Below are 10,144 nucleotides of genomic sequence, written 5' to 3'. Positions count from 1 at the left end.
AGACAGAAAATAACAAATGCTGGAGAGGATGTGGAGAGATTGGGACTCTCATACACTGCTGGTGGGACTGTGAAATGGTACAATCATTGTGGAAACAGTATGACGATTTCCTTCAAAAGTTAAAACTAGAAATACCATTTGACCCAGCTATTCCATTATTCGGTATATATCCTAAAGAAGTGAGAGCCATGACAAGAACAGACATATGCACACCCATGTTCATTGAGACATTATTTACAATAACCAAAAGATGGAAACAACCTAGGTGTTCATCAACTGAGGAATAGATATCCAAACTATGGTACATACACACAATGGAATTCTATGCAAACATAAGAAATAATGTAGAATCTGCAAAACACCACATAATGTGGCTGAACTTGGAGGATATTATGCTGAGTGAAATAAGTCGATCACAAAAGGGCAAATATTGTATTAGTTTGTTATTGTAAAAATCAAGGAAAGGTTTTCTATGGAAGGACATTTTCTTTGTTGGTTACCAGGAGTGGGAGGGTAGGGTAGTCAATAATGTTAGATAGATAAAGATAAGTTTTGATTTGGGTGAAGAGAAGGGAAATGTACCAAATGTGAGTGATCAATATAGTGGCATTGAGGAAGAGAAAGACATAGAGAGTTACGTGGGAAGTACAAACAACAAAGATGAACCCTTTTGCACATATAGTATGGTGTGGTCAGTGAAGGTAATCTGGGGTATATGAGTGGATAGATGGATGGACAGGCTGAACTATTAGATATGTTTATGAAGTGGGGAGTGTACTGAAGAACATGTATAGGTTTGGCAGACAATGGCCCTATAACTATGTATGATCTGAATTCCCAGGTGTATAGTGGAGCTGACAAGGGGCAAGTTTGTAGTCACTGCTTGGTCACAGTCAGCTACCCAGGAGGACCAAGCAGTTGAACCTGTGGGCTTGGGCCCATAGTCGCAGAGAACATCAAGCTCAATTGGCATAACATACTACACAAAACATTGTTCTACCTTCTACTATGGCGAATAGCAACTGGAATCTTATAAGCTTGCAAGCTGCCACCTAGATGCAATGATGGGTCTCTCCTCATCCAGAGCCAAGAAGAATGAAGAATACCAAAACTTGATGGAAACAATTAGTCCTAGCAACTGGTACACCATCTGATCTGCAGCCTATATGACTATGAGACCAGAAGAACTAGATGGTACCTGGCTACTACTGTCAACCACTTGGAAGAGGATCTATGTAGGAGATCCCGGATAGACAGGGAGAACAATGTGGAACAAAACACAAAATCATCTGGGAAAAAAAAGGGGGGGGGGGACCAGGTTTGCTGGCCTGGTGGAGCCTCATGGAACCACTGAAGACTATGGCCCCTAGCTGCTCTTCAGGTCTGGAATTGAACCCATGCCTGTGGCTTCCAGCCAAACAAGAGACAGGCATATGAGTTGAACATTTACCTGAGGTAAACACATTGCTTGGAGATAACAAGCATGGGAGAAAGAAGGGCTGCTTGTGCACAGGGAAACAGCTCAGGGAGCAGGAGGTCATGGAGGGATGGACACAGGGAAGAGGTAACTATCGGGAGGAAGGAGGGGAGATGTTGCATTGTGATAAATTGTGGCCAATGTCATGAGACAAAGTGTATGTGAACTGCTGTATGGAAAGTGTATTTGCTCTGTAAATTTTCACCCAAATCACAATAAAAAAAAAAAGAAAGTGTAAAAATTAGTCTTAACTTTTGTGCTACATAAAAACAGGTTATAGATTGGATTTTACTCTTTGAGCCACAGTTAGCTGACTCTTGATCTTGTTGACTGGTCAATGCGAACTTGGAAAACAATGTGTGTTCTCTTCTCCTTAAAACCAAAACCAAACCCACTGCTGTTGAGTCAGATCCAACTCATAGCGACCCCTCTCCTTGGATTTCTGAGGTGGTATCACTACATAAGTAGATTGCTCAACCTTCCTTCCGGGGAGTGGCTTGTGGTTTTGAACAACCAGCCTTCTGTTTAGCAGTCAAATGCCTTAGGCACTATACCTTATTATTTAAATTCATCTAAATCCAATTGATTCATAAGTTTATTTCAATCTTCTATATCCTTACTGATGTTATATCTACTGAGAGGGGAAGGAGCCCTGGTAGTGTAGTGGTCAAGCACTCAGCTGAAAACTGAAAGGTTGTTGTTCAAACCTATCAGATGTTCCATGAAAGAAAGATGTGGCAGTATACACCCAGAAAGATTACAACGTTATAATCCCAAGGGCCAGTTCTTACTCTTCCCTAAAGTGTCATTATGAGCCAGAGTTGACTCAGTGGGAATGGGTTTGGTTTTGGTTTACTAAGAAAGGATTGTTAAGTCTACCATATTTATGAATTTGCCTATTTCTACTTTTAGTCAGTATTTTTCCCATAATTTTTGACGTAGTTCCTAGGGCATTTGACTGCTAACCAGAAGTCTGGCAGTTCAAACCCACCAGCCACTCCTCGGAAGAAAGGTTGGGCAATCTACTTCCATTGAAATACTACCTCGGAAACCCAAGAAGGGGTCTCTATGAGTCAAATCGACTGGACGACAGTGAGGTTTTTTTTTTTTTTTTTTTTTATGTTTCACTGTATTTGCTTTTTTGGAGAACTCAGATGAAGACAACTTTTTTTTTAATTGTTATATGTAGGGAGCTCTGGTGGTGCAGTGCCTAAGGCATTTGAATGTTAACCAGAAGGCTGGCAGTTCAAACGCACCAGTCACTCCTTGGAAGGAAGACAGGGCAATCTACTTCCATAGTGATACTGCCTCAGAGACCCAAGGAGGGGTCACTATCAGTTGGATTTAACTCAAAGGTAGTGAGTTAGAGGATTGTTATATGTAGATTAATTAATTAAATAATTAAGATTTTTATTTGTATTGTTGGTGAAGGATACTTGTATCATTATGTAAATTCCCTTTTTATCACTGATAATAATTTTATTTTCTGTGTAGTTTACTTTATCTGATATTGAAATAGGCATTCTAGATTTTCTTGTTTACATGATACATCTTTTTTCCATGATTTATATTTCTGCTCATGCTATTTCATCTGAAATTAAGTTCTTGTAGACAGTATGTGAATACATTCTTTTTATTTATTTTTTTTCAGTTCATCTCTGTCTTTTTATTGTTAATCAACATTTTGGATTAAATGCAATTACTGATATGTTAGAATTTAGATCTATCCATTTATTTTTATTTATTTATTTTTATTGTGATTTAGGTGAAATTTTATAGAGTAAATTCATTTTCCATACAACAGTTCATACATATTTTTCATGACATTGATTGTAGTCCCCATCATGTAACCTCTCTCTTTCCACTTCCTCTCCCTGGTTGTGTTTCCTTGTGTCCTTCTTCCTTATGTATTCCTGCTCTCTGAGATATCTTCCCTTGCAAATACTGCCTCTCTGATTGATTTTTCTAAGGAGTATACCTACTTGGTATAAATGCTGACTTTATATGTCTGTCTCTTGTTCAGCTGGAAGCCAAAGCAGTGAGTTCAATTCCAGTTTTGAAGGGTGAACAGAGACCATAGTCTCGGGGTTTCAGCATTCTCTATCAGAGCAGTGAGCCTGGGCTTTTTTATATAATTTTTAGTTTTGGTCCACAATTTTCTCATACTTTATCCAGGATCTCCAATTTTGATCTGTTTCCAAGTATTTGACAGAGGTAGCTGGGCACTGTCTAGTTCTTCTGTTCTCAGGGTCATGTAGGCTGAGGTTCACATAGTCTACTAGTCCTTTGGACTAATTGCTTCCATGTATCTTTGGTTTTCATCATTCTTCTTTGCTCTGGATGAAGAGAGATGAACTGTTGCATTTAGGTGGCTACTTGTAAGCTTTTAAGACCCTAGTAACTACACACCAGGGAACTCTGTTGGCATAGTGTCTAAGGCATTTAACTGTTAACCAGAAGGATTATTGTTCAAATCCATAAGCCACTTCTCAGAAGAAAGACTGGGCAATCTATTTCCATGGAGGTACTGCCTCAGGAAATCAAGAAAGGGTTGTTATGAGCTGGATTCAACTCAGCACCAATGAGAGTGAGTTTTAGCTACTCACCAAAGTAGGATGTAAAACAACGTTTTTGTAGTATGTTATGACATTTGAGCTTGAAGTTCCCTGTAACCATGGTCCAGAGCCCATGGACCTAGTGACTCATTCCCTCAGGGTGTTTGGCTGTGGCTAAGAAGTATGTATTATACCTCAATATAGAGAAAATAAAAAATCCTCACAACTGGACCAATAAGCAGTATCACAATAAATGGAGAAAAGATTGAAGTTGTCAAAGACTTCATATTGTTTTCTTCTATGAGCAATGCCAGTGGAAGCAGTAGTCAAGACATTAGATGATGTATTACACTGGGCAAATCTCCTGCAAAAAAAAATCTTTCAAGTGCTGAAGAGCAAAGGTATCTCCTTGAAGAATAAGGTGCTCCTGACCCAAGCCATGGTGGTTTGGCTGGTTGAAAATAAACTAGCCACTCCTCAGAAGGAAGATTGGGCAATTAACTTCTGTAGTGATACCACCTCAGAAACCCAAGGAGGGGTCGCTATAAATTGGATCCGAATGGATGGCAGTGAGTTTTCTTTTCTTTTTTTTTTTTTTTCATATGCATGTGAGAGCTGGACGATGAATAAGGAAGGCCGAAGAAAAGTTGATGCTTTTGAGTGGTGGTGTTGGCAAAGAATACTGAAAGTACCATGGACTACCAGACGAAGTACTCTGTCCTAGAGGAAGTACAGCTGGAGTGGTCCTTGGAAGCAAGAATGGCCAGACTTCATCTCACCAACTTTGGTCATGTTGTTAGTAGGGACCATTCTCTGGAGAAGGATGTCATATTTGGTAAAGTGGAGGGTCAATGAAAAAGGGGAAGGCCCTCAACACAATGGGTTAACATAGTGGCTACAGTGATGGGCTCAGATATAGTAGGGATCATGAGGCTGGCACAGTACTGGGAGGTGTTTCATTCTGTTGTACATAAGATCGCTATGAGTCAGAAACAACTCAATAGCATACAACAACAACAACAAGTTACCATAACTCTTTATTTAAATTTTTATTGTTAACACTTTGATTACTCTTTCTTATTTTATGGGCTATTTAAACATTATTTATTGTTATAGTTGCTAAGCAACATCTAGTCAGCTTTGATTCATAGTGACCCTATGTACAATAGAATAAAACACTGCCTTATCCTGTGCTATCCTCACAGTATTTGCTGCACTTGAGTATATTGTCCCAGCTTGTGTCAAACCATCTTGTTGAAAGTCTTCCTCTTTTTTGCTGACACTCTGTTTACCAAGCATGATATCCTTCTCCAAGGACCAGCCCATTCTGACAATATGACCAAAGTAAGCAAGACAAAATCTGACCATTCTCTCTTCTAAGGAGCAATCCAGCTGTACTTCTTTAAAGACACATTTGTTCATTCTTCTGGCCATCCATGGTATTTTCAGTATTCTTTACCAATACTATAATTCAAATGCATCAATTTCCCTTTGGTCTTCCTTATTAATTGTCCATCTTTCACATACATATGAGGCTATTGAAAATACTATGGCTTGGGTCAGGTGCACTTTATTCAAAGTGACATAGTTCATCTTTAACACTTTAAAGAGGTCTTTTGCAGCAGATTTTCCTAATGCAATATGTCTTCTGATTTCTTGACTGCTGCTTCCATGAGTGTTGATTGTGGATCCAAGTTAAATGAAATCCCTGACAACTTTACTCTTTTCTCCATTTATTGTGATGTTGCTTATTGGTACAGTTGTATTTTTGTTTTCTTTATGTTGAAGTGTAATCCAGACGGAAGGTTGTTGTCTTTGATCTTCATCAGTAGGTACTTCAAGTCATATTCACTTTGGACTAGCAAGCTTGTGTCATCTGCATATCAATGGTTGTTAATAATGCCACATTCTTCAGATAGTCCACCTTCTTGGATAATTTGCTCAGCATACATGTTGAATAAGTATGGTGAAAAAATACAAACTCGATGCACCTTTTTTGTTTTTACACTATGCACTATCCCCTTGTTCTGTTTGAATGACTTCCTCTAGGTCTATGTACAGGTTCCTCACGAGTACAACTAAGTATTCTGGAATTCACATTCTTTGCAATATTATCCATAATTTGCTTTGATCTACACATTTGAAAGCTTTGCTTAGTTGGTAAAACAAATGTAAACATCTTTCTGGTATTGTTTGCTTGTTGCCATGATACATCTGGCATCTTCAATGATATCCCTCATTCCACATCCTTTTCTGAATCTGACTTGAATTTCTGGCAGTTCCTTGTGAATATACTGGTGTAACTATTTTTGAATTATCTTCATGGCACTGTGTTGTGTTGTGTTGTGATATTAATAATATTGTTTGATAATTTCTGCATTCTGTGGGATCACCGAAATTTAGAATGGGCATAAATATGGATCTCTTCCAGTTGTTTGGCCCAGTAGCTGTCTTTCAAATTAAGCATTATTTAGCATTCTATTATTATCCATCTCTTTTTTTTTTTTTACTACATCTCTTTCTATACTTTTTTAGAGAGTTGTTCTAGAGACTACAATATACTTATTATCATAATTTATTTAATGGGTCGATATTTTAAAACTTTAAATTGGAAGTATAAATCACCATATAGGTCCTTTTATGCCCCTTTATCTTAGTTTTCTTATATATATCTATATACATTGATAGAACCTCCAAACAATTGTAGGATTTTTATTTCAACCATTAAATATTTTTCAGAAATTTCAATAGGACAAAAATAACTTATTTACATAAATATTTATCATTTTTTGATCTTAACTTCTTCTGATGATATTCTTTACTCCTTACCTTCTTCCTCTTCTTCCTCCCTTCTTCTCCTTCACTCTGTATGTCTCTTCCATTTTCCTGCTATTATTTCTCTTATATCTGAAGACTTTCCATTAGCAGATCTTTTAGAGCAGGTTCACTAGAAACAAATTATTTTAGGTTTCTTTCATCTGACATGTCTTTATTTTATCTTCATATACAAGGAGATTTTGCTGAATATAGAATTTTGGATTGCTATTTCTTTCAGAACATTAAAATGTTGTTGCTCTTGTTTTCAAATGCTATTGTTGATGAGAAATCTCTCTTTCAAATTGCTATTTCCTTTTATGTAATGTGCTCTTTATCTCTATCTGCTTTTATCATTTTTTTCTTTATTTTAGGTTATATGCAGTTTGCTTATGATGTTGCTTGGCCTAGATTTCTTTGGGTTTATCCTGTTTAGAATTCTGTGTTCTTTGGTGAATCAGTAGGTTGATGTATTTTGCCACAGAGGGAAGTTTTCAACTATTATAACTTTTAAAATGATAGCTAGCTGGTTAGCTAGATAGATAGGAAGAATTATAGTCTCTCTCATATCCTCCATCCTTCTGGAACTTTAGTAGCAAAAAGTTAGCTCTCTTGTTATTGGCCAATGAGTTCTTCAATCACTGTTCATTTATTATTTTCATTTTTTTCTCTATTTTTCCTGGTTGGATAATAAATTTTGTTTAATCTTTCAATTAAACTACTCTTCAGGACAAAAACTTGGAATTCTGCTTCTACAAATATTACAGCCTATGAAACTCTGTGGGGAAGTTTACCCTGTCACATGGGATTGTCATGAGTCAAAACTCAACTTAATGCCCTTAACAACAACATTTCGGATTCCAGGGACCTAAGAACAGGCAGCAAAGTAGGAAGCAGGGAGAGGACAAAAAAAGGGACCTAAGAACAGGCAGTGAGGTAGGAAGCAGGGAGAGGACAAAAAAAAGGCAAAGGGGACCAAACAGATCGAGGAGTCAGCTGCAGGGACCCAGGTGAAGAGAGGGAACCCAGGCCACTCCCCACAAGAGTGATGTGGGAAGGCAGGGAGAGGACAGAAAAGGCAAAGTGGATAGGAACAGATCGAAGATTCAATCACAGGGAGCCAGGTGAGGAGAGGGAACACAGGCTACCCTCCACAAGCAGCAAGGTGGGAAGCAGGGAGAGGACAGAAAAGGCAAAGGGACTGGAACAGATCAAGGAGTTAGCTGCAGGGATCCAGGTAAGGGTGGTTGGAGGGGTTTCCAACAGCTGAGGGAGACAAACTTGTTTGTCGGTTTGTCCTACTGTGGTGACGTGTTGCTTTGAGTCTTGAGGCTGTGCCACTGGTGTTTCAAATGCAATGGGGTGCATCTGTTGTACAGGTATCAGCCTGGCTTGCAGACTGAAACAGACTAGGAAGAAGGAGGAGGCCATCCACTTCTCAAAGAATTGGCCAGGGAAAACATTATGAATAGCAGAGAAACACTGTCTGATACATTACTCCACAAATTTATGAATAGTCCAGAAATATTGTCCAATACAGAGGAAGAAGATGAGTCACATAGCTTAGAAAGCTCTCAAAGTAGGACTGGGCAAGAGCTACATTATCAGAGTAACATCAGCCTTACTCATATGGATAAGGCAAAGCTTTTGAGACCTCAATTTGCTGACGGGCATCACTCAAATTGAAGAGAGACAGTGGCAAACATCCCTTAATTGTCAGAACATGGAATGTATGAAGTATGAATCTAGAAAAATTGGAATTTGTCAAAAATGAAATGGAATGCATAAAGATTGATATCCTAGGCATTAGTGAGCTAAGATGGACTGGTTTTGGCCATTTTGAATCAGACAACCATATGATTTACCATGCCGGGAATGACAGTTTAAAGAGGAATGGTGTGGCATTTATCATCACAAAAGATGTTTAAAGATCTGTCCTGAAGTACAATGCTGTCAGTGATAGGATAATATCCATAAGCTTACAAGGAAGATCTGTTAATATGATTATTATTCAAATTTATGCACCAACCACCAAGCCAAAGATGAGGAAATTGAAGAATTTTATCAACTTCTGCAGTCTGAAATTGACAGAACTTGCAATCAGGATATGTTAATTACCACTGGTGACTGGAATGCAAAAGGTGGAAACAGAGAAGACTCACAGGTAGTTGGAAAATTTGGCCTTGGCGACAGGAATAATGCTGGAACTCGCATGGTAGAATTTTGCAAGACCAATGACTTGTTCATTGCAAACACCATTTTTCAACAACACAAATGGCAGCTGTACATGTGGACTTCATCAGATGGAACACACAGGAATCAGATTGACTACATCTGTGGCAAGAGGCAATGGAGCAGCTCAATATCTTCAGCCAAAAACAGGCCAGGAGCTGATTGTGGAGCAGACCATCAACTGCTCATATGCAAGTTCAACTTGAAGTTAAAGACAATTAAAACAAGTCCACTAGAGCCAAAATATGATCTAGAATATATCCCTTCTGAATTTAGAGACCATCTAAAGAATAGATTTGATGCATTGAGCACCAATGACCGGAAACCAGATGAATTGTGGGATGAAATGAAGAGCATCATCTATGAAGAAAGCAAGAGGTCACTAAAAAGACAACAAAAGAAGAGAAGATGAAAATGGATGACAGAAGAGACTCTGAAACATGCCCTTGAGCAGAAAGTAGCTAAAGCAAATGGAAGAAATGACAAGATAAAACAACCAAACTGAAGATTTCAAAGAGCAGCTTGAGAAGACAAAGCCAATTACTATAATGAAATGAGCAAAGACCTGGAGTGTGAAAACCAAAAGTGAAGAACAGGCTTGGCATTTTTCAAGCTGAAAGAATTGAAGAAAAAATTTAAGCCTCGAGTTGCAATATTGAAAGATTCTAAGGGCAAAACATTGACTAATGCAGGGAATATCAAAAGAAGATGGAAGGAATACACAAAGTCACTGTACCAAAAAGAACTGGTCGATGTTCATCCATTTCAGGAGGTAGCATATGATCTAGAACCGATGTTACTGAAGGAGAAAGTCAAAGCTGAAATGAAGGAATTGGAGAAGAACAAGGTTCCGGGAATTGACAGAATATCCATTGAGATATTTCAACAAACAGATGCCTCACTAGTGGCATTCACTTACTTATGCCAAAAGATTTGGAAGACAGCTACCTCGCCAACTGAATGGAAGAAATCCATATTTGTACCCATTCCAAAGAAAGGTGATCCCACAGAATGTGGAAATTATAGAACAATATCATTAATATCTCATGCAAGTAAGATCTTACTG

This window comes from Orycteropus afer, unplaced genomic scaffold, assembly GCF_000298275.1.
Source record: "Orycteropus afer afer isolate SDZICR_OR568_19922 unplaced genomic scaffold, OryAfe1.0 scaffold00279, whole genome shotgun sequence".
In the NCBI taxonomy this organism is placed as follows: domain Eukaryota; kingdom Metazoa; phylum Chordata; class Mammalia; order Tubulidentata; family Orycteropodidae; genus Orycteropus; species Orycteropus afer.
This window is presented reverse-complemented; position numbering follows the sequence as displayed.